General features: G+C 34.2%; 1 protein-coding gene across 4 annotated transcripts in view; it reads right to left on the bottom strand.

The window, feature by feature from the left end:
- The window catches only part of Glut1 (Glucose transporter 1), a 189,732-nt gene that overhangs the window by 77,226 nt on the left and 85,017 nt on the right, over positions 1-27,489 (bottom strand). For 2 of the 4 annotated variants that reach the window (XM_076452051.1, XM_076452061.1), the window contains exon 1: positions 5,882-6,082. The exons of 1 other annotated variant lie outside the window; for it this stretch is intronic. The gene's annotated coding sequence lies outside the window, so the exon portion shown is untranslated. Of the gene's footprint in view, positions 1-5,881; positions 6,083-27,489 lie in introns of those variants that run through there. One more of the 4 variants, XM_076452032.1, reaches the window with a different exon arrangement.

Below are 27,489 nucleotides of genomic sequence, written 5' to 3'. Positions count from 1 at the left end.
TATCGAACCCAAAATATCAACTGTGCAGTGTCACTAACATCTATTGACTCATTTAATGGTAAAGAAAAATAGTCTTTCAGTTGTTCAAGCAACTGGTTTTCTATGTCTTTCGCTAACTCTAGCATTCTGCAGACAATTGTTCTTCGACTTAATTGCAAATTAGTTATCTTCTGAAAAATATCATCTTTTATTTTTGTATCATAATTCTCCAACAGAGTTTCAATGAGCACAATCGATATTTATTTTACTAGTTCAGCATCAAAAATGATTTCTAGCTAGCGTAACTAGTTCTATCGATGGTAAAAAATATTTTTAGGCCTCCCTTTTGTTCATGAAGTTGTGCTTTCAGATGGCTAATTTCATTCATACGATTTTTGCTATCAACTGGAAGTTTTACATCAAATTCGTTGTGAAAATTGTCAAAGTATTGCTTAAGGTTGTATACCTTATTATTCCTAAAAACTTTGTAACACAAAAGACACACTGGCTTATTATTTGTTTCAATCACTACAATTTTCAACTCTCAACTTTCATTAAATTTTCGATTCACATTTTTTTCAGTAACGCGCCATTCTCTTTTCGGCAGTAATGCCAGAATCAATTAATTTGTCTTTACTTTCTGACTGTTGACCATCATCTGGATTCTTTCGTTTTCGAATTATCCACTTATCCATATAATGCAATTAAAAACAAAATATATTTAAACACTTGAAAGTTGCACAATAAAATATGTTTGCAAGCGCATGCAAAACAACGCACATGCGATAACAAACATCTAAACTAGACTGACGTTACAAAATGGGCGGAGACTGTGGCACTAATTAAGGGCGCCACAATAGCGATGACGTGAGGCAGTGCACTTGCAAAATAAAAAATAAAGGAGGGAAAAGTTGATTCCTATACTCGAGCTAGCCATAACTGTGCTATTCAGTGGCCATGGAGTTGCCCACCCCTACCTTAAAACAATGCCCGTTTTTTACTCCTCGTTTGCTCCTTTTACTTTTATTTTGCTTTTCTGAGTAAGTCCGTTGACATGGCGCCACCTACTATGTTACAATAAAATATTTGTAATTGTACCATATATTTGGATTCTTCATAACTAGAAGTTATTTATCTCACATGCTAGTTAAAATTAATCAATATTTTTTTTTATTTGAATTGTACTGATCTCATCCGTGATACTAAAATATTGCTAATATTATAACAAAAGGTTGGTTTATAAAATGAACTCTAATTTGCAAAGTGTTTTTGTGGTAGATCACTATATCTTAATGCTGAGTATTTTTTGTAATAGAAAAGAAAAACTGTGATGAAAACTTTGTAAAGTTGTTTATTACATGTCTGTGGCTAAGTTATACAGCACTGAGCTGTCTGCAAGGTTTGAAGAGTAGCGTAAAACAAATTTGCGATTGTATTGATTAGAACAATTTAAAAATAACTTCTAAAAATTCATTTACAAAAGTTACGAGGGCTGTTCAAAAAATACGTGGACTGTTTGAATTGCGCGGCTCCAGTTGGTTCCAGGGGAATCCGCTTGGTGTCGCTAGGTTCGCACAGATCAGCTGATTACGACGCCATTTCCCGATTGCAGATATCTTCATTTGTGTATTAGCTACGCGGTTTTAAGTGAAGTGCGATTTTTTCGTTTGGCGGATTTCAGAAGGAATGACCTGAAGGAGCAACGACTTGCTGTGAAATTTTGTGTTAAACTTGGAAAATCTGCGACTGAAACTTTTGCTATGCTTAACACGGCTTACGGTGATGTTACTATGAAGCGTACGGCATGTTTCAAGTGGCATGAACGTTTTAAGGATGGTCGACAGTTCATTGAGGATGATGAGCGTACTGGACGTCCTTCCACGTCAACTGACGACCCACACGTCGACAAAATCAACACCCTGGTGCGGGCAAATCGACGTCTAAGTGTCAGGAAGCTTGCTGAAGAGTGTGGGATATCAGTTGGATCTTGTTACGAGATTTTGACCGAAAAATTGAAGATGCACCGCGTTGCTGCGAAATGTGTGCCTCAGAACTCGTGAGTTTGTGGCCAAACACTCGATCACTGTTCTTCCCAACCCCCACTCCCTACTCACCTGACCTTGCTCCTTGCGATTTTTTCTTGTTCCCCAAACTCAAAAGACCCTTGAAAGGAAGAAGATTTGAGACGATTCCCGAGATTAAGGCAAATTCGACGAAGGAGCTGGAGGACATTACAAAAGAAGCGTACCAGGACTGTTTCAACAAGTGGAAACACCGTTGGGATAAGTGTGTGTGTTGGGGAGGAGAGTACTTTGAAGGGGTCCCAGACCTGTAACTTCTAAATAAATACATTTTGTTTTATGACGTCAGTCCGCGTATTTTTTGAACAGACCTCGTACATCCTATATTTGCTTGACAATAGAGGTCGTCTTATACACAGAACCTCAAAACTACATTTAATTCGATCAAAAATCCTAGATCGTTTTATACATCGTGTTACGTATTATTTCTCTTGGACGAGTCTCTAATTTATTATGTTACGTACTACGATTTCAAATAGCCAGAAATTTCAGTTTTAATCCAAAAGTTAATAAAATGTCGGTATGTATTAAATTTATGATGTATGCCGACAAGATTAATACACTCAGTTCTCGTTCTAAGCACATATATATTTTAGTATACAAACAATAATACAATTTATGATAACCATTATTAGAAATAATGAATTATAAGTTTGTATTCTTATAGCAAAGCCACGTCGAGCTATCTGCTGAGTCCACCGAGGAGAATCGAACCCTTGGTTTAGCGTTATAAATCCGTAGACTTACCACTATACCAGCGTGGTACGTGAATTATATACAAAAGATTTACAAAGTTACAAATAATAGTCTTTTTTTATCTGGTCTGGAACTGAATATTTTATCGACGGTCTAGGTCCACGAGTAGCGAATTAATTTTATGTTGATACTCAGATGCACTTCAGTTAACTGAAATGCTAGCTAGCTCTATTATTGTTTGGCCTAACGCGGCTTACAAGCTTACTTTTCACAGAATATATATATATATATATATAATGTTCTCTTAGAAATACTAACATCCGAAGTTGAACGGTTTGTAATGTTCGAAATATATAAACTTTCATGATCAAATATGTTGTTTTCTGATTAATAAGCCTTTATCACAATTACAGCTTCCGAAGATAATAGTATACTGATTGTAGTAAACAAACAATACCAAACTGTCTCTTGACGTGTCGATTTATAAACTTTTTTCAGATTTCGAAAGTTCACTTGTCAACAATACTGTTTATCACTCGTATTACACACACACACACACACCTAGTACATTGTTGATTCTTATGCTTGAGAACCTATTATAACTTTTAAAGACAAGCGGGACTTGCGCAATACACATTTAACACTATATGTTCCATACATTAAATCGAAACAAATGTAGATATCAAAATAAATGTACAACAGTAAATCCATTACAATCAGCAAATACGGTATCATAATATTCCGTTTTAAGATAAATGTTAAGCAATCCTTTATTAACACATCAGTGACAAATCATCAAGTAGTTCGAAAATAGTTTCATGTGCCTACATCAAAGAGTAAGACGGGGTAAACTCCTGCTAAATTGTTTAAATGATGATCATCCCTTAAACTTCTCCAGTTACACATGACACAAATATGCAAATAATTATATAATAGTTGGAAGTAAACAAGCTTATTCCGCGCTATTTACTTCACACTGAATTTCCACGTTTATATTTATTTTTTTCTTTATGTTGAGATGTCTTTTTTTCAAGCACCTGTCCGCGTTTGTATATCTTATTAGCTAACACTTTTTTACTGAATTGTTTTTCTCTCTTTTCAAAAATATTTGAGCTGTTGCTCTTATTTGAGTTTTAACAGAAAAAGAAAATATATCGATCCGCACAGCTTCTTTTAACAAACTGATATAAATCTAATTTTAGCCTCATCTGTTAAATTAGCTGTTCTTGTTCTAGAACAAAATATTAAAATTATATTGTCTAAAAATGCAATTATTAAGTAAACTCAAAATTATAGGAAGATAACACGGTAACAAGGATCATGATATTGAAAGAGTTGGTAAATCTAGGAAATAAAAAATTTGGTTCTTCCAGCTTTAAAGGATGAAAATATGAAAATCCTTTAAACGCACAGCTTTATCAGAAATATATATAGAAGAATCATCTAATCAAAATTAAAGGCTTCATAAGCCTTTCGCATCGTCCTGTTGTCTACTAATGGACAGCATGAGCACAAGGAATTGTTGGTAGGCATCAAATGTGTCATATACATATTTTTTTAAGAGATTAGCTGAACCCTCTTCCTCTTTACGTTGTTTTAATATCTAGTTGTTCCCAATTTTGTTGCTCATGAAACTACAATGACAATATAATGAGTAATACCTCCTGATTCCATAAAGATCTCACTCTGAATACTATTACCTGCATGCGTGGGTAGGTAAGAGTTGGTTCGACCGAGGCCCCCTATTTATGTGATGTAAAATAATTATACTTGTATATTTATAGCGCAATTGCTTAGGTATTTAACGTTTTCTACAGAGTCCACACATTTCTGATGTAGTATTAGCATTTTTAGCTTGAAATACTCACATGCCTCGAAACCTCCAGAGTATTAGCATGCTGAATGGGCTCCGCACAACACGTGTTGGCTTTTGATTGCACACATTAAAACCCTCCTTTCAAACATTCTGCATGTGGGCCTGATTTTACAAATTTAGAGGATGGCGTGAACTTTAATATCCCACCTTCATTTTGATCATCCATGATAGACCTTACAGTGTAAAGGAAATCAAAGGTCAACCATTCTGGATAAAAATCTCGAATGTTAAAACACAATTTGTAGAATTTGTACAAACAGGGCTTCCTAACAATGGTTTACTATATGGCGTTAAAAATTATAACGTTATTGATACTTTTATACCACTGGTCTCATCTGGAAGTAATTTGGTATTAAACATTTTGTGACGTATCACACAAAAACCGTTTTACCTAGAGACTTGAAACTGGGAAAACAGTATAAAATTCCATGAACCTATGATTTTGAAGGTCACTGACCTGACATGGACTGGTCCAATTGTGCCAGTTTGTCACAAGAACTCTGTGAATTTAATTCAGTAAAAACTCTGCTTTTAATTTAAAATCTTATTTGTATTATTAACACTAAGTAACATTGCTCGGTACTTAAAGAACCGAAAATTTCTTTCACTACAATATAATTATATAAAAAAATTATCTTATTGTAACTGTTATTATGAGTTGTAAAATCACGTTCATTTGGAATTTTTCCATGGTTGGTAGGCAGAAACTATCAATGATTCTTACAGTTTTATTTTTAATGTTTACGTCATCAGCTTAGCTTAAGTATACTTTATTTCTAAACCTTATGATAGGCCTGGTTTATAACGGAATTACAGGTAAATGTCACAAAAACACATTCTAGAAAATAACACTAGTTTGAAAGAAAACACCATATTACAATACTATTATCCAATCATAATAATAAATAATATATATTGTTCTCCACAGAAGGGTAGTTATCCATGTGCAGTTGACGTAATACTTTGTTCTTAATTTTAGGGAATAACATAAAATTGGATAAGAAAATTCATGCTTTTGCTTTAATAAAAACAATTATTTAAACATATACTTTTCCATTTTTTCACAGGTAACATAAACCACAGTTTGCTTAACGCTAAACTTGCTTTAAAAGTTGTTTACAATACCCGATGCTGGTATTACGTAAAAGTTGAACACGTAAACACTTTACTTCTAAGCACGTTAACGAAGCTAGCACAACGTAAGCATATTTAAAAATTATTTAAATAAATGCTAATACACACAACTCACTTTTACAAAGCTTCATTTGATTAAGAAAGAATACACAAAATCTGCTTCATTATGGAAAATAAAATATCCACGGCTTCAGTACAGTTTCTCCTCCAACTACAGTCTCGTATTTTTGCCCTGAGCGTCTCTACGTTTTAACAACTTGGTCTCATATTATGAAGGTAACCCAGCTCTGTAATCTAGGCCTTCCTAGTCATGTGACTGGAATAGTTATATAAGCCAACAGATACTACATTACACTGTATACAGAAGGTTGCGACATAAATAATTAAATACAAAAGTACTATAGTCAAACACGTATTACGCAGACTAGTCGGTTAAAGGAAGTTTATAACTTTATAGGCTATTTTCAAATGAACATTGTAAGGTTTATTTTTGTTAAAAAGGACAAAATTAATCCCGAAATATATACAAGTACAATTTCGAGGATTTACGAAAATAAAATATGTTACTTTACATATGTTATTTCGTTGTGCCTGTCAGTGCACACTGAATAGCATTGTGAAGTGTTGTGTTTGTGAGTTGTGTAAATTACTTTTAGTCTTGTATGACCTTGAGCTATGAGAAGTGCATTTGCAGAATCTCGTTGAGAGTGGCATGGCGAAATACTGCGTGTGTGTTTGCGCGCACTCCTTTCGTTTACAGGTTAGTTAACTAAATCAATACCAAATACAAGGTGAAAAAAGACACAATGTATCTAGCTAGCCTAGAAGTAGTAGACAAATTCCTTGACTAGTCAAGCTACAAGAAGTAACACTTTAGGTTAAATTTATCTCGTGGCCACTACCATATTTAGAGCGTCCCAGAACTAGAACATCTCGCGTCTGCCCTGTGAAAGTGGGCTTTCTCCGGGCACTCCGGTTTCCCCTACATCAAAATTCAAAAGAGCATTGGATGTTATGGTGCCCTACCTACCTGTAAAGAGCTTTTTGCATGTTTGTTTGTTTTTGAATTTCGCGCAAAGCTACTCGAGGGCTATCTGCGCTAGCCGTCCCTAATTTAGCAGTGTAAGACTAGAGGGAAGGCAGCTAGTCATCACCACCCACCACCAACTCTCGGGCTACTCTTTTACCAACGAATAGTGGGATTGACCGTATATTATAACGCCCCCACGGCTGGGAGGGCGAGCATGTTTGGTGTTTGGTAAAGAGCTTCAAAATAAGTTCATTATGATTTTAAATTCAATACAATTTTAATTTCTATCAAAACCATTCCTTAAAATTACCCCAATAAAATATTCGTAAAATACAAATTAAGTTCGATGTATATTATAATTTATCTCAGACGAGTTTCCTATTTATTATGTTATGTACTACAATTTCAAATAGCCGGGAGTTTTAATTATAATTAAAAAGTTAACTGAATGTTGACATGTATCAAATTTATGATATTTTCGAACAAAAAAAAAAAGATTGACAAACACAATTTTCGTTATTAACACAAATATACTTTAATATACAAACAACAATACAATTTATAATAACGGTTATTACAAATAATGATTTTATATACAAAAGTTTTACAAGCAATACTTAGCCTTTTATTTGGTCTGGAACTGAATCTTTTGTCAACGGCTCACCATGAAGAAACTAATTCCGTGTCGGTACAGGGTTACATTCCAGTTGACCAGAAGCCAGTGAGTTTATTTCTCGACCAAAATATTTAATATCCCCATAAAACTAATAACGTCCGCAGTTAATTCACTAAAGTTAAACGGGGTGTAATGTTCGAAATGCATAAACATTCCTGCTCAAATATATGTTGCTTATAATTTATGTTGTTGTTTTGAATTAAGCACAAAGCTACACAATGGGCTATCTGTACTCTGCCCACCACGGGTTTCGAAAACCGGTTTTTAGCGTTGTAAGTCCGTAGACATACCGCTAAGCCACTGGGGGCGCTTATAATCTATAACGGTAATAAACATTCCGAGGTTTATAGTATACTACCTTTAAAAAAACGCTAATATTAAAATGTCTTTTGGGAAGTGAATTTATAAACTTTTAGAGTGATGTTTTTGAAAGCTGAGTTGGCAACAATATTCCAAGATACCCTAGTGCTTTCGTAAAACATATATTGTTGATTCTTATACTCGAGAATCTTCTATAAATTTAGAGAACAAGACGGGACTTGCGCAATACATATTTAACAATATAAGTTACATACATTTCTAATTATATTGAAAGAAACATAGATATTAAAATCCGTTAGAATGTAATATCCGTATAATTTGTTTTGAGTTTGGTCTTGAAGTTTTCACTCTTATAAATTTCACTATGTAACACAAATTTTGTTCCTGGATAGTATGTGGTATTTCTTAATTGCTTGTGTTGTAAAAATACAGAGAATGACCATTATTCCCTTCAAACATTGCTTTTGTGACCTAGTTGAAGATATTTAGAAATTAATCTATTTTCTATGTAAAAACGGACAAATTTGTACATTTTCATTTACATAAGGTCTGAATAAAACAACATATGAATCAGGATCTACGTGTATTTATACCAAAGTTGTACAAAAATGAACAAAAATGTTTAGAAGTGAGTAGTTATTCGAGATTTGCCACTGTAATGTAAATCAATTTCATGTATCAGCTCCCAAATGTTGTCTCCCATCATATTTTCGTTATACGCTCCTTGAAAACGTGCCACTCGTGTAGGTTACAGGCAATTCCAATTGCCTTGCACAGACCGGATACATTGTGGCAGAAGCAGAGCCCATCTTGACGAGTGAAAAAGCTTGAAAAATGTCGGTGACGCTTCCTCTGACTTGCGACTTGTACACTTTCATCTAACAAATCCCACTCCTTAAGCCTAGATGTCAAAAGCTCGACATTCGACTTTGTTAGACCAAGATATCTGATCAAGTCATTGACGTCTGTTTGGTTGGGGTAGTATGAGTTTCTGTCACCAGCTGCACCTCTGAAATTGCAATCTGGATCTTCAACGTCTACCTCCTCTTCTGATTTGCTGCTCTATTCTGAGGATGGCTTGTTTTCTCTCTGGTAGAGAGGGTACAGGGAGCTCAGGGCAGTGTGGCACTGGAGCGATGGATGATGAAAGGTCCAGATACATGATAGCAAATGCATTCTTGCCAGCTTAACGTTTAGAAGGGTCCACCATGCAGAAGTAGCAATTGCTTGAGTGTTCAGTGAGTTCACGCCAAATTCTTGGAATAGTGAACTTCATGGCTTTTCCCTCTGCACCATCCTGCAAAAAAGCAAAATAAAATTATTATGAAGAATAAATTTATTTCATCCACAACTAATGTGTTTTTGTTTTTGTTGTTTTTTGAATTTCGCACAAAGCTACTCGAGGGCTATCTGTGCTAGCCGTCCCTAATTTAGTAGTGTAAGACTAGAGGGAAGGCAGCTAGTCATCACCACCCACCACCAACTCTTGGGCTACTCTTTTACCAACGAATAGTGGGATTGACCGTCACATTATAACGCCCACACGGCTGAAAGGGCGAGCATGTTTGGCGCGACGGGGATGCGAACCCGCAACCTTCAGATTGCGAGTCGCACGCCTTAACACGCTTGGCCATGCCGGGCCACAACTAATGTGTAAGAGGTTCATGCAAAGTATTTTATATGCGATAATTTTCTATACTATTAGATATTGAAAAAAAAATTAAAAGATATTTAAATTTTAAAAGGCCTAAAATTTGTATAATATAAAATCTTGCTATTCAAGCAAGCAAAAATTGTCCTTCTTACCTTCTAGAGGTTTTTGCAGTGCTCACATGTAAAATGAGGTGCTCAGGGTTTGTCTTGATCCCTGACAGACATGCCGAAGTATGCCTTCTTGGTTTCACATATTTTAGCAGATACTGTTAGAGAGTACTTTTTCGCTCTTGTCTTGATAAATTGATTACATAAATAGCAGAATGCGTCTGGAGAATGCTTGCAGCTTCTTGATGCCATCTCTAATAAAATCAGATAGGTCTATGTGATCACTTACGCAGCTAGAATGAAACTAAAGTGGTGAGTGTTGAGCCCTTATGTAAATATTACTATGGAAAGTTCTAGAAAATTCTAAAAGGTTGTTGAAAATTCTCAAAAATTCTCTATCAGCTACTCAGCACTGAATCTACCTGGAATGTTCTGTAAAATGTGTAAATTCGAAAATTTCATTACCCAGGTCACAAAAGCAAAGTTTGAAGAGAAAAATAGGTCTTTTCCATTTACTTTAGGCATAAGCAACTGGGAAATAACACTTTCTGCCCAGGAACAAGAAAAAGTAAAAATTTTGTTGCATAATGTTTTGGTTGTTTATAGTGCTATTTATTTGGCTGTGTGGTTGTCGAGTTCAGTTTTTATCTTGACCTTGTAGAACGTTTTTATATGCAACTTTTCAGGTTAAGACCAGAGTATTTCACTGTCTTTTCAGTAAAGTTCTTGCTATTTCATTTTTAGTTTTATTTACGTACACAGAATTTCACACACGTTTATAAGTCCAGACATAGTTTGTTTTATACTTCTGTTTTCAGACACCTCATTGTTGTTTCTGACTCTAATTAGAACTCTTGTTGCGTTTCTTTGTAACTAAAGTTTGTCAATCATTCTTAGACTTGATAGCTCAAAACTTATCTTGTAAATATCATTAATTTTTATTTCAAGTTAAGCACAAAACAACACAACAGGCTATCTGTGCTCTGCCCACTACGGGTATCGAAATCCGGATTCTAATGTTGAATGTACACAGACATACTGTTGTGCCACTGGGGGGCTAAGTATAATTAAAATCAGAGTATAAGGTTAACTTCTGAAGTTCGAGACATGCGACATTCTATAAATTTCAAGATAAGAAAAATCAAAGAAAGGTGCTTTAATTCAATTCGATTATTTTAATAAGAATGTATTTAGTAGCTTTTGTATGCCCCCAGTGGCTCAGCGGTATGTGTGCGTACTTATAACGCTAAGAAACCGGGTTTCGATACCCGTGGTGAGCAGAGCATAGATAGCCCATTGTGTAGCTTTGTGCTTAATTAAAAACAACACCAACTTTTGTATACAAAGTTATTTGGGCAAGACATCTCTAATTTTCAACTGATTGATAAGATTGAAGTCAACTAGTCAACACCATTCATCGCCAATTCTTAGATTACCTTTGTTAGACTGAATGGGTCCGTCACTCTTGTCACGATCCCCCGCCTCCAAGATGCGAAACAGGATTTTCTTTCGATAGCAATGGAGCGCTAACCATAGAACCTAGATCTACAGTTTGACATGTTAACATCTGGGCCTTTTTTGGTTTTTTGATCATAATGCTACACCTAAATAATTTGTTTGTGATTAAAATAAATACATGAATAGTCATTTTAATGCTCTTTTAAATGACACACCTTTTCAGTTTATTCTTATACTGAAAACATCTACGTTAAAAAGAGAGAGAAAAATGCATTAGTAATGATAGCTTAAAAATATTTATACAAGTACAGCTTATACCTTAGCCACCCGCTGGGTCAGCGACAAGTCTGAGGGCTTAAAACGCTAAAAATGGGGTTTAGATTCTAGTTATGGGCAAAATATAGCCAATTATGTAGCTTCTGCTTAACGATAGATAAACAAGCTCAACCATTGCAGCATTAAATTTGTTTTTTTGTACAAGGATAACTTAGTGTGTTGTTTTTCTTTTTTCCTTTATCAGAAGGTGACCCAAGTGCACTTTAACTGCACAAACCAATATGTTAGATACAAAGAAGATATTAATTGATTATATGAAACAAGGCCAGTGAGTACCTGAGTTATTCTATAAATAACTTATACAAGTATATATTTTTGAAACGTAAAATGTTAGCTTGAGAAAACTACTCCGAAGGATAATTTTATGTAAAACTAATATTTTTAATGTAACTTTTTGTTGAATACTTTGTAATTATTCAGTGTTTTAAGCGCTGTTTTGTATTACTTGCTTTTTTTTTTTTAACGTAATCCCCCTATGTTTTCACATTCGCTTTGCTTTCTCGTGGGAAAGATTACCGCATAGTAAAACACACTATGTAGTGGATTATTGCAACGTTTTCCATTAGTAGAACACGTAATGTCATAAGTACACATCCTTCCTTACTTTTTTATTGGAATGAAAGACGGTATCTTAGATAATACATTTGCACTGAAAATTATCATATTTTAGGATCTTTTACATAATGCAATACTCTTTTAGTTTGGAATAATACAATTTAAATAAAGTTTAGAAACAAGAATAGCTATAGTGTAATAGCTGTTCATTCAACCTGTGCATGTGTCACTTTTTTCTTGTTCAAGTTTACTTTTCACCTTTTCTCTTTCTTCAAAATTAGTCTGAGCAATATATATTTCACATTCAATTCTATGACAAATGTTCTAACGGTTCTCATAATATTATGGTACAACTAGGGTTATCAATGCGCATGAGGATACTAAACGGTAAGGTAGTATGGAAAAAGTTTGGTGTCATACCCAAAGGACTGGGTTTTTGTGAAGTTTTGCTTAATTGTCTTCTTAGTTTCTGATTACTTTAAATTTGAACATTTTCAAACAAGGAAGTGATATTTCCCACATGTAAAAAGACTTATAAACAAGAGGAAGACTGTAGATATCGCTGTTAGAGAGTGATTAAATCTCTGAGAACTTCTCTCCTGGATGTTTAATATTTTTGCAGACTTAAGAAAGGTAACTGTCATAACCTAAAGCTTCTGATCGAGATCTATATACATGAATATCGATCTTTGTATACACGAGACACAGTTAGCTCAGAGTTGTCATGGTGATTTTTTATTATAGTGAGTATGAGAATAGAGCAGTCTATATAGCAATCCCAAGCATTTCCCACCAAGGGTAGCCAAATCCCAACTGTGGCCAAGACCAGCTGAGAAAGATTGACTGGAAACGCCACTGATGGAAAACATAAACTAACCTAAGCTGTTCTGGCACAAGATGAGGCAGTGGGGTCTGACTGCTGAAGACTGTAGTATATGGGGCAGTTGTGAGCCATATGAGAGGCATACTAAATGACTGAATATGATCATGGAGAGACCTGGTATCAAGTATCAAGCAGAGTTCTTGAATGACTTATTCTCACCAAATTATTATTCACAGGTCCAGAAGTATAGATCTAATGGTTATTCAAATGTAGGGGTCCCTGAGCATACCTTGTATACCGTATCGTTGTTTTGAACTCTTCAGCCTGATGGTAGTGTTTAAAGTGGTTTGAAACAAGTACCAGTACTCATATTTGTAGGTGTGGAAGAAGGAGCAGCTTGGTGTTTCTGGATGATCAGGGCAGTGACATGAGTTGAGTGCTATTGTTTCAGAAAAATAAATCCAGATATGTAAAACATAAAAACATGCAAAAACCAAATGAATTTGGGCTAGGTGTTTTTTGCAGTAGTATAAACAGTTTTTAATAATTTACTTGAGTTACTGTCATCTTAAACTGGTATACATACTAGTTCGTACCACCCTAATTTAATCATTGATGCTGGTAAAGACTTAGAGAGAAGCTGTTCCCTGCTACCGTCTTTATATGCTCCTGTGAATGAAATTACGCAACTTTCACTCCTCCCCTCTCCAGTATCCAAAGATGTATCTGAAGAAGACCTGGACCATTTCCTTAAGTGTTTCAAAAACATAACTTATTGAAATGGATGGATTTATAAATAGTTTATGAAATACCCAATGTGTTTGTATGGCTTGTTATTTGTCTTAATTAAGAACTTGAGTGAGAAGCAATTTGGTTAGTTGGGTAAGTGTCCGCGCAATTTTTCATCTTGTAGTTAGAAGATAGGACCTAAACCAAAAGTTATGTACCACAATAAATGCTGAGTAAAACGTACTCGTGCTGTGTTTGTCATGCCTGCTACAAACGCAGTCGTAATAGCTGTAAAAGGATGATATGGAGACCTGTACAAGTTAGCATGAGGAGGAAGTATATCATCTTTGGTTTGGTTTGTTTTGAATTTCGCGCAAAGCTACACAAGGGTTATCTGCTCTAGCCATCTGTAATTTAGCAGTGTAAGACTAGGAGGAAGGCACCTAGTCATCACCACCCACCGCCAACTTTTGGCCTACTCTTTTACCAACGAATAGTGGGATTGATTGAACATACCAAACGACTGTTTGGTGTGACAAGGATTCGAAACCGTGACCCTCGGATTAGAAGTTGAGTGTCTTGACCATATAGCCATGCTGGGTCTATATCATCTTTGATACGTATAATGGAAATGATCGTTGAAATATATTAGCTAGAGTGGGGAATATCGAACATTATTTTGGTTTGAAAGCGTGCAGTTATCACGATTTTGATCTGTTTCAACAGGCAGTTGTTGACGATACCATACACAGAAGTTGGCTAGCATTGTACTAAAGAAATAAAGTTTTACTTAAGTTCAAAGTCCATTTACAACTTGAAATAATTTATGTTGCAAATAACAAAAAAAATATTTTTCAGGTTTATATTCCTGGACAAATTAATACAAATGTTAATACTGTTGTCAGCAGTAACCATTTACAAGAGTATATATATATATATATTATTTGATTTTTACGTTTACTGTTTTTTGTTTTTCATTTTCTATTCGTGATCGAAATTATTCTCTGTATTAAGACACGAAACCTAGTGTATTACGGATACTTGTAACCTTCTATCGGATATAAGTGTGTTTGAATACCACACAGGAATACCTTTATTTCGTTTTACGGTGTTTTTATACAGTAGTAAGTATTTGCTCACAGTTTTATTTTCGCATACGTATTGCATAATTTTTTATGAATGAACACGCGTTTTTCCCACAATAATCAATTACATCCAGAAAACTTAGCATCGTGTGCTTCAGCTGTGTAAACCTGTACGTTGGACTTATATTTCTATGTATCATGATACAGAGAAGCCTAAGTCGAAACGTTGCATATTACAAGTATTAGAAATAGCAAATTGGGTGTTTTTATAAAAGTACGTACGTGTTTTAATACAAACAAATTTCGTTATTTTTATAGCATTTAAAAATTCATAAACCATTTTTAATTCTTTTTTCACGATTACAGTTAATAGTAAATAACAAATGATGCTAGTTTTATGCTACCATACTATACTGCTAAAAAATAATAAATACATATTTCAGTATATTTTTCTCATAACTAAATTTATGTAGGAAAAACATATCCGTTCGTCTATAAGTGTATTTTTTAAGCTTGCGAGTGAAGTTTGAAGCAACTCAGACGAAAATCATCTCACTCAAGGAGAATACAACTCAAGGTACCCCATATAAGGCTGTCACGTGAAACTATGCATTCCTTATTAATTCTCAAAACAAACACCAACATGCGGCTAGTTTTGTCAGTGTGTCTGGCCAGGACGGCCAGACCTAAAGGAGGGTGGCACAGCGCGTCGGTGTGTCACCAAGCGTCATCAATCGACTTTGGCAATGCTACCAGGAGACGAATTCTTATGGCAGGAGACCAGGTCAAGGCCGTCATCGCTTCACAACAGCCAGAGAGGAGCGCTACATCGTGACTACCGCTCTGCGGGACAGGTTAGCTACGGCTCTGTCGCTGCAAAATGACCTTCAACATTCCACTGGAACCCGTGTGTCGACCGAAACAGATCGCAATCGTCTGCACAAAGGTCGCCTTAGACCCAGACGGCCTGCAAGAGGCGTTATTTTGACAGCGCGACATCGTGCAGCCAGGTTGGAGTTGCTCGTCAGCAAATGGACTGGGAACTTCTTCATTGGACTACCGTGCTGTGAACAGACGATAGCAGGTTCACTGTGTCTCGTGATGATGGACGGGCGAGAGTGTGGAGACGCCGAAGAGAGCAAGTCGACGCTTATGGAGGAGGTTCTGTAATGGTCTGGACAGGCATATTCTTGAGTGGCCGCACGGACTTACTCATACTCGACAGGGGTGCTCTGAACGCACGACGATATAGAGACAAAATTCTGAAACCCATTGTGAGGTCTTTTGCCGGTACAGCCGGCGATGGGTTCGTTCTCATGCAGACTGTGTATGGACTTCCATTACGAGGAAGGAATAAAGACTTTTGAGTGGCTCGTCATATCTCCAGATTTAAATCCGATTGAACATTGTTGGGATATGTTGTCGAGGCGTGTTAATGAATGCCAGCACCCTCCTCAGAATGTACAGGAACTCCGACAATCCCTGGTAGACGAGTGGGCTGCCATACCCCAAGATAACATCGATAGACTGATTAGAAGTGTGCCAAATCGGTGTCAGGAGTCACATTAAACATTGAATGTTTCAAACATTTCTTGAATAAACGCATGTAAACTGTTTAAAGTATTGTTTCGTATGGAATATCAGTTTTGGCGATATTGGTCAATTTTAAAAATTTTATTTCTCCATGTTTTCCTGTTCACCAGACATTAAAACAAATGGATACAGATGGAACTGAAATGAGGCAAATTACCTAAACAAATAAAAACATTATCACATTTGGAACACTGAGATAAGTTGTATAAGAAAATGTACTTGTTCCTTTAACTTTTATGAGCAGTTTATAAAACTTACGGTATAATTCCACACGTTTTACACCATTGTCCAAAAGAGTTTAACGACAAGAAAGGACCTTGTTTTTATAACATGGCGCGGCTGCTATCGTCATATGACCCTTCCTTTGACGTAAGACAACTACGAACAAACTGCGTAATGTGTATTGTGCTGTTGACAACTAATAAAAACTGTATCCCATGTAACGACTAAAACCAGTAAATGAAAGATTAGTCCGAATGTTAAACATGACTATTAAGAACCCGAGAGGGTAGTGGGAGATGAAATTTTGCTCCTGATATCTAATTCAAAATAGCTCTCTAAAATACAACTTACTTTATAAAAAAAATGTTGGAAAATGGGTTCAGAAAAGTTGCAAACAAAGGATATTAATCATATGAAATAGGAATCCCTAAATTATTAATATAATTTTTTAACTATCTTTGTTGAGGTCCCTGCTGGGCAACGTACTTTATACTTGCATTTTATAAGTACATTTTTATTTATGTGTAAAAAAAACACAACAAAAACAACATAATAACTTTATTAGCATTATATGTTAATAAATTAATTAACTTTAAAAAACAATTTCATATAATATGTATATAATCCTATGATATAAATGTATAGTCTTCTCTACCTTCCGGTTGTTAAACTTCATTAAACTGATAAAATTAGCTAACAGTTTATATTGGGCTGGCGTAACAAAATTATGTACTGGCCTTTAAACTGAATTATTTTATAACTAGTATAAGATATCTTAATTTTACAGCCACACTCTCGCTGAGAAATAAAAAAAATTACAATTTATTTGAGGTATCAAAAATAATTAAGCAATAATAATTTGCTAGTTATAAAACAACATGCTTAAGTTCTATAACTTTCAGTTATATAAAAAAAATAGGTAATTTACTTTGAAATAATCAAACCTAAAACAAAAACTCTTATAATTAGTCTAAGTACATTTACATTTGTATAATATATGATTCTCCTTCTTCAAAAATAAAATATTAGTATCTGAATAGTTAAACATCTGTCTATTTAAACTTTGTTATTCACAAAGTTTCTTTCAATCTTTGAGACCTTCTACATCAGTTCTCACTTTTACAGTGTAGAATATTTCCTGCAACTTACGACTTTATCCATCACGCTAACTTTCAAGAAAACAGTGATATTCTAATAAAGATTGGGTAATTCTAGTGTTAAACCTCTACATGTTTAAAAACAACAACAACAACATACAATTATATTCGTTTCCCCTTGGTGGACTCAGCAGATAGCCCGATGTGGCTTTGCTAAAAGAAAATGCACACACACAATTACATGAATTACATAACATCTTGAAAAATTATCAAAAGAACCCACTAATAAAATGAATTTTATGAGCATATAAGCATTACTATCAACTCAATTTCAATCAACTTTGTTGTTGTTTTCTTAATTTCCCGCAAAGCTACACGAGGGCTATCTGCACTAGCCGTTCTTAATTTAGCAGTGTAAGACTAGAGGGAAGGCAACTAGCCATCACCATCTACCGCCAACTCTTTGGCTACTCTTTTACCAACGAATGGTGGGATTGACCGTCACATTATAACGCCCTCACGGCTGAAAGGTCGAGCATGTTTGGTGTGACGAGATTTCGAACCCGCGGCCCTCAGATTACGAGTCGAGTGTCTTAACCACCTAGCCATGTCGGGCCTCAATCAACCCTGTTGACTTCATTTTAGCTACACTTCACAGTAGAGCTAAGACAACAAAATATAAATAATTTTCTTGTGAGTACAAAGACAAATAATCTTACTAGTCAGCTCCAGGTTTCTCAGTTAATTATCTTTAATTTGCAGTTGGCACTTATAAAATAATACGTTTGGACCTCTCAACACGCGTCGCGCTAAACATGCTCGCCCTCCCAGCCGTGGGGGTGTATAATGTTACGGTCAATCCCTCTATTCGTTGGTAAAAGAGTAGCCCAAGAGTTGGCGGTGGGTGGTGATGACTAGCTGCCTTCCCTCTAGTCTTACACTGCTAAATTAGGGACGGCTAGCACAGATAGCCCTCGAGTAGCTTTGTGCGAAATTCCAAAAACAAACAAACCTCTCAACACTACGAACGTCTGCGATCTTCAAACATTTGACAATCTTGCAGAACATTCAACTGTTATAGGTTTATTATACTTATCTATTAATATGCATTAAAACAATATAATTTTGAAATTGCGAAGAGTTTATAAATATAAATGGTCTTATAAATTTTCCAAGATTTTATGTAAGTCTCTCACATTTAGGGTCACACTAACGACTTCAAAATTTTCATATTTGGATACATTAAAAGAGAATGTGGTACGTTACTGCCATCTGATAGCAGTAGTGTGGATAATAAGCATGGTGCGGAAAGAAAAGCGTCCACACCTAGTGGCCATAGTGTAAACCAGCTGAAAAGGAACAGTGACTTTCCTGGAAAGCGAGGTTTGTTATATATAAATCATATGTTAGAAATGCAATAATAATGAAACGAATCACCAAAACCACTATGCTTGGAATATACTGAATTTGTGAATGGATATGTAATGTACTACAGTTTATTTGTATTTGAAGAAAAGATGTATGTTTGGCACAGATTAATCAGGTAGAACGATGTATTTAGGTATAGTCAAGAACGAACATTAGCATGTCAAGTCGTTACTGTATTTGCTGTAACGAGAGAAATGTAATGTTAAACATTCGGAAATTCTGTAGAAAGAAGCTAATTTCATTTATCATCATCTAAAATTATCATCTAAACACTGTGCACAGTATTATATTTCTAATGTTTTCTGTATATATATTTTCTGTAATTTTCCACCAATATGTACAAGTCGTAAACTTGAAAAGAGTTGTTTTTTTTTTGTCTCTGGGTGCGTTATTTTAATAATGTGGATCGAACATTGGTGTGAATTACATTTTGAACTCTCACAATTGTTACCAACCGTTAGTGTACATCTGGTAAAACAGATTGATACTACTACTGGAAAGTAGTTTTAATATCATATTTTGCAATCTCATAACTACTATAAAATATATAATTATTTAAATATACTTAGACAATTTTTTATAAGTTCTCGTGGAGGTGTTCTAAACGAAGTTAGTCTTACCGAGAAACCGAATGTACGAAGATCGTAAACTTGCACTAATCCTTTAGCTTAGGTAAAAGTTACATGTTACAACGATTTTTCTATACCAGCTAACTCCATTGTTGTGTCAGCCTGTGGAGTGAGGCTATGCTCATTTCTTGAGGATGATACAGAGACTTGTGTTTGTTAATACAAGTTGTAGGGTTCTCTCCCTTGAATATGTTTATTTTGAATAATTTTTTATGCAAGTAATTTAAGGATTGTAGAATATCACAATACAACCCTGGTCTGACGTAACAAAGTAGTATTGGACTTTCTTAATTCTGTCGTTGTTTTATGTTAACGTATTATAAACCTATTCTTTACCTCAGTAATTAGTTCAAGCTATAACGGATACAGAAGTTGTCCAATTATTAGTAAAATAATCATTTTCACAATTGTGAATAAATATTTTTATTTGTGAACATTTATGCTTCATCAGCTGCCAAAGTTCATTATTATTCTGCGCACATAATTTTCTGGGGATTTGGATTTTGTGAATACGTATGACTTCCTGTAAGATATCATTGTAGCTGAATTCTATATCTTAACTGTTGTTTGACCCGACATACAGTGTGACATAGCGTGTTACACGATAAAGAGGGTTTCATCATTTTCTATAATATTCCACCACTGAAGTAGTTCAAGCTACATGAAGCAAGCCTATGTCATAGCATTACTTAACTGATTTTTTTTTGCTATAGGTATTACAATAATACAGTTATATCCAAAGTGTTATTGATGTTTCTGCCACATCCAGCTGTGATAAACTTCTCAAAAATTGTTATTTTATACTGTAATAAGAACTGTCTCTTCTATAATTGTTATCTTATACTACAGCTACGAGTTTCTCATCCACACATTGTTATTTTATGCAACAGTTGTGTATTTCTCATCCACACATTATTATGCTATAGAACAGCTGTGTATTTATCATCCACACATTATTATGTTATAGAACAGCTGTGTATTTCTCATCCACACATTATTATGCTATAGAACAGCTGTGTATTTATCATCCACACATTACTATGTTATAGAACAGCTGTGTATTTCTCATCCACACATTATTATGCTATAGAACAGCTGTGTATTTATCATCCACACATTACTATGTTATAGAACAGCTGTATATTTCTCATCCACACATTGTTATTTTATACTGCAGCTGTGAGGTATTAATCTCGATACTGTTATTCTATACTGGAGCTGTTCACTAAAACTTTATTATCCTATTCTGTAATTGTGAGGTATTAACTCTTCTTATCCAACAGTGCAGCTTTATGGCATTCATTTAATCCTTGTAAAATACTAGATCTGTGCAATAGTAATTTAAACTTGTTTATCTTCCACTACAGCTATACAGTATTCAATTAAGCTTTGTTACCTTTTACTGCAGCTGTGATGTATTCTTCTAAGCCTTGTTACGCTACATTGCAGCTGTTCAATTAAATCTTGTAAGTTTATCCCAAGTGTGCGGTACTCATCTAAACTTAGTTATTCTATTCTGCAGATGTGCAATATTCAAGTAAACCTATTTATAGTTATCCTATCCTGCAGCTTTGAATAATTTCACTACACGTTGTTATCCTGTACTATTATAAAAAGTTATTATGCTAAACAATCCGATTTTAGAAAGGTTCGTTGGTTGATTTTTCTAGAAGTAAACAAGAGAGATTCCTCAATAGCCGCGGCTGTAATTAGATCTCAAGTCGATCAAGAGATAAAACGATAAGCTAAAAGTTTGTTCGTGATAAAGAAACTCAGAATTATTCTATGAGCCGCTATGCCGTGGCTAAAAATACAGCAGTGAACTATTTTCGAAAATTAAATAAATAATTCAGTGCGAAACAAACAATACTGTTTATCGAAAACGTAGATATTTACAAACAGTTGTGTAATACCATAAAATAATCTATGATAATTGGTATTAAAACTTGTAAATATAAAGAAAGTTTAGGTATTTACTCAATGCTTCTAAAAGTAAGTGTTATAATATGCTATAATTTCTATCGTAAATAATTCATTTATACGTTAATGTCAGGTACATATGGTAACAGATAATTTATCGCTACCCAATAACCACACATGCGTTTCTTTTTATTTAACCACTATTCACTTACTCTTTCATGCACATGTTTATCTTCCTATCCAACCCTCAATCTACTGATTTAAATATCTACATATTTATCTTTAATCTATGTATTATTTCACTTATATCTAACTTTCTCAGTCTGTCAACCTATTCTTTCCTCTTTAAATCTTATATTTACATGATCGTTCATAGTTATTATACATCGGCCAGTTTTTGTGGGGATAATCTGCTATTAGGAAGTTGGCCCTATAAGTAATTATATATACTGTCTGGGTAGCCATTATTTATTTCTATATCTTTCCGTAATTAAAAGCTGTTATATAATTTTACACATATTTACAGAATCATCATTCAATATTTTGTCTCTTTAACTCTTATTCTCTGTCTGTTCGAAAGTAATGTTAGGAAACCTGAATGTCACCTTCTGGCACGAAGTTAGTTATTGAAAGACGAAAAAATAAACAGGCAGGTAGGTAGGTATGGGTAGAATCTGGGTAAAGTACGAAAGCTCGTATATCAAGCTATTGCTTGGGTGTTTTTCTTATAGCAATGTCATATTCTTGATGACGAGAAACCCACTTGAAGTAAAAATCTCAGAACAGCTGGTATGGGTATTAACACTTTTACTAATAAAACGGAGAACAGCGTTTCGACCTTCCTAGGCCATCTTCAGGCTAACAAAAGCACATTGGGCTATCTGCTGTGTCCACCGAGGGAAAACGAACCCTTGATTTTAGCATTGTAAATCCGAAGACTTACCGCTGTCCCGGTGGAGAACCTAACTATTGTTTCTGTATATTAATATCATATTTTGAAATCTAACGTTACGTGCGACTTTACGTTTTTAGAACTTGTTTTTAAGGGTATTTCTAATTAAAATGTGGAATTATCAGCTACAAGGTACTTTATTAGCTTGATATTTCTAAGTGATCCTTGCTGCTGCATTTTGAACGTAATGTGTTCGAAAGTGATATTGGGAACTAGGATGTCACCTCCAGGCACGAAGTCAGTTTTGTAATGCTCACAGCATGCGGAAGCTCTACGCTGAAATCTCTATATGGATCTACTCAGCAATGGATGATGTAAGGAATAGCTGAGGTGTAAAAGAGAAAATGTAGAGAAAGCTGAGACTAACCCATATATGTTATCCTACAAAACAACTATGTAAAGGTTATGACATCCGATACAGACAAAAAAACAATGAACAGACAGGTAGGCAGGTCTGGGTAGATTCTGAACAAAGCTCGAAAACTCGTATTAAAAGCTTTATTTCCTTAATAGAACCCTACTCCTTTCTGTTAAAAGGCACGTAATTCTCTCATCGATTTTAATGATAGGAAGCTCGCACCAGGCCCTAAGTGGTAACACCCATCTTTTCGAGCCAGCTACATCGCCAAACTTTAATCACAAATCAAGAAAAACAACACTCAAGTTTATCTCAACTTTGTAAAACACGAAAATATATCATTAAGGAATAAGTCGCACGTATGGAGGCTACATTATACAGTACTTCTGAGGAAAATTTACATTTATTAGCAGTTAGTGTGGTAAGTTATGTTGTACTGTTTTATTATTCAATATTTTGACACCGCCCTTCCTTTACCTACCATAAATTTAAGGATATCCAATTTAAAAAGTAACATATAAAATACAGTTACTTCAATCTAAGTGATGAGTAATTACTTTCCTTCCCAAGTTCACAGTTGGAATCTTCCAGTGGGTCAGTCTACGCAAAAATAAACGGTTTGATTTTCAGCGATGAACAGAGTACACCAAATGACCATAATACAGTTTCACCTTTTGATACTTATGTGAATTTGAAGCATATTATACAACGTATACTGGCAATTGCCTGTCCATCTACCTGTCTGTTATTTTTCTGTCTATCAATTTACTCATTTTATTTGTTCATCTCACTATTTACATCCATCTATCATTTACTTATTCACCATCCCTTAAGTCGTTTATACTTCAAATACTCTAAATATCTACACATTTATCTACATATCTAAATATCTACACATTTATCTACATATCTAAATATCTACACATTTATCTACATATCTAAATATCTACACATTTATTTGCATATCTAAATATCTACACATTTATCTACATATCTAAATATCTACACATTTATCTACATATCTAAATATCTACACATTTATCTACATATCTAAATATCTACACATTTATTTGCATATCTAAATATCTACACATTTATCTACATATCTAAATATCTACACATTTATCTATACATCTACATATTTATCTACATATTTAAATATCTACACATTTATCTACATATCTAAATATCTACACATTTATCTACATATCTAAATATCTACACATTTATCTACATATCTAAATATCTACACATTTATTTACATATCTAAATATCTACACATTTATCTACATATCTAAATATCTACACGTTTATCTGCATATCTAAATATCTATACATTTATCTATACATCTACATATTTATCTACATATTTAAATATCTACACATTTATCTACATATCTATCTACACATTTATCTACATATCTAACTATCTCCATATCTAAATATCTACACATTTATCTGCATATCTAACTATCTCCATATCTAAATATCTACACAGATATTTATCCATATCTATATAGCTACATATTTAGCCACATATCTAAATATCTACATAATTATCTACATATTTTTCTATATATCTAGCTATCTACACATTTATCTACATATCTAACTATCTGCATATTTATCTATATATCTAAATGTCTACATATTTAATCTACTTATTATTTCATTTATATCTAACTTTCTCAGTCTATTAACCTATTCATTCTTCTCTAAGTCTTATATCTACACAATCATTCATTTGTTTCTCATTCTCTCTATATACTCGTTAGCTCATTTTATCTATTTATACATCGATTGTCTTCCGGTGGGGAAGAGGTATATCTATGGACTTACAACGCTACAGTCCGAAGTGTGGTTCCATACCGTAGACCCAACATATAGCTTAATGTGGCTTTGCTCTGTAAGACAAATTGTACGTCTACTGTCTATACGCTTGTAGCCGTTATTTATCTATATATAAATCCGTCATATAACGATTATCAATTTACTCAACAAAATCTCATTTTGATACGTTATAAAACGATTACATATACTACATTATTTTAGGTTAAACAGTAACATACTATTAAATTATTCGAAAAATCATTCGTAAAATGATTAGATACACGGTTTGACCGAAGTTGACCATACGAACCAATTCCCTGTCTCCACAACAGTGCATATTTATTATTTAAAAAGCCTAGCATAGCCTAGTTGTTAAAGTACTCGGCCCGCAACTTATGGGATAATAACCCGTCGTCGAACATTTGCTCCTCTTTTTAGTAGTGATGAAGGCGTTATTATGTGACGGCAAATCCCACCACTCTTTGGTAGAGAGTAACCAAGAGTTGGTGGTGAATGGTGTTCACTGGCTACCTTACCTCTTGTTCCCTGTTGAACAGATTGAAGGCACCTCCTTCCAAGGAAGTAGGCAACTATCATTATAGGGCCATATAAATTATATCAGAAATTACAATTTGAAAAAAATATAGTTTTAAAATCTACCGTGCAAATGTCGCTACTATTAAGTGATATAGCAACAGCAATTAACATGGGAAGATAATATGTAGAACATATACATAAATTGATTATAGAGTTGCGGAGCTTAGAAAATGGAGCACCATAAAAAAATTGAGTACCATTGCTCTGGTCAATCATTTCAAAATTAGGGACAGCAAACGCAGATAGCCCTCGACTTGCTTTGCATGAGATCCAATAGACAAACAAATGGTTTCAAATTTAAAACATGGCATTATCATTTAACTGAGTAAATCCCGTAGATATAAGAATGATTAAAAATATAGTCAGACATTAATTATATCGATATTAGTTCACATATAATTGTGCAATATTTCAGTTATACAAGAATAATGCGAATATTTTTTAAACTTATATTAACAATAGATGGCAGCATTGACATTATATTTTCGTTCTCTTTGTTGTAAGTTGTTGGTTTTTATTTTACTGCAAAGCTAAACAATGGGAAATCGAACCCTTGATTTTATCATTGTATGTCCAGATACTAACTAACTGAAGGACTTTTATGCAGGTAATTGACCATAAGCGTAAGGTAATTTTTCAAATAAAAACTCATATCAATCACAACAATTGGTCAATAATTAGAAAAAGACAGTCGAATTTTTTAAAAAATGTTGCAATTCTAAAGTTTATAAAACAAAAACAGGAAAGGTTACGATAAAGCACTAAACATAAATGCTTAAATAGTAAGAAGTAAATAAATACATATAGATAAATTTAGTTTTCTTTCCTTACGAATTAATAACATCATAGATTATGCTTACTTAATATCACGACATTATGTAAACTGAGAAAGAAGCAGAGTAGTTTAACATAGGTAACTTTCGAAATATAAGTGAACGCACATTTGTATTTGAGCTTTCATATTTATTTGAAGTTGTTCCTTTGGTTCCACTAGCCTATTTTCTTTGTGTTATGAAATTGTGTTAGAGAGATATTGAAACGCATTTTACAAATTGTGAACGAATAAAAAAGGAGGTTAAAGAATGGCTATTAAAGAAAACGTATTACAAACTTTCAACAGGTTTTCTTTACTCATTTTTTTAAACATGTTCTAACTTTTCTCATACAGAATGTTTGAACCAATAGGTTTTCATTTTAGAGTTGATTAAATTCATTACCAACTACTTTCCGTCTAATATTTCATCTCCACAAGCGGTAATAGGTACTTGATTAAAGCCTTTTGAGATAGTTCAATATTAAATAGATAGTCGTCGCGGGTGCTGGATTATAGGCATCAAATAGCCTTACCTTTGATTAAAGGATGTTTAAGATATTTAAAGCCTTTCGAACTAAGGAACGACGAAAGTTCGCTTATTTCGTGAAGGCAAGGGACTGTGATTTCCTGCCGCTTTGATCTGACATCACTGTCTCATTATATTAAATTTCAAACGCCATAAGTTGTGTAGAAACTGTTGAAGAGATTTCTTGTTCACGTAGATAGCTGTATTGAACATCGTCAAGAGAACCTGAAGTTAAAATGTTAATCAGTGTTTTAGGATATTTGAGCTGAAATATTCATTTAAGATTGTAATATCTTAGATTTCACATTATTTTATAGATGTAAATGATGTCTTAAAATGAAAAAAATACTGAAAAATTAGATATCGCAAGAAGTAATTGATGTGTGTCTTTCAGTCACTTTTTAAAATCCATCCGCGACAAAAGGGTGAAAAGTGTGTACAAGAAGGTGTCAGATGAAACAAAACTACAAGGTAAGTGAATGCATTTTCGTCATGATTCAATGAAATAGATAGTGTTTTTCTATTTTGCTGACTTCTAAGGTTGTAATTGCCGCATGTAAACTAGATAAAGCTATACACGTCATAGAAGAAGAGTCTGTAAACCTCATTGATTCTGAAGTCTTCATGTCTAATTGAACTCATGAGAATACTGATACTAGACTTGTAGTTCACGTGCACCATGCTTTGAAACATGTCGCTAAAGCTGTCCAGATATGCACAATGTACACACATGTGGTAACTATTCATATTGGCAAATTTAATAATCTGACTGTAATCCAACTCTTGACAGACATCTGGGTGGCCTTTTGAATGGGTAGGAATTTCTGGTTTTTTTTACATATCAACAGCATACGTATCAGCTTTGTAGAACTCGTTAAGAACTTTGCCTATGTTCCATGCATTTTCTAGTTGCGACACGAGACTCACTTTCATAGACAAGAATAAAAGGATCGAGCTATAGATAAATTATCACCTACAAAAAG

Source organism: Tachypleus tridentatus, chromosome 1, assembly GCF_004210375.1.
Source record: "Tachypleus tridentatus isolate NWPU-2018 chromosome 1, ASM421037v1, whole genome shotgun sequence".
Classification (NCBI taxonomy): domain Eukaryota; kingdom Metazoa; phylum Arthropoda; class Merostomata; order Xiphosura; family Limulidae; genus Tachypleus; species Tachypleus tridentatus.
Note: the sequence above shows the minus strand (reverse complement) of the source record. Positions and strands in the feature narration are given on the sequence as shown.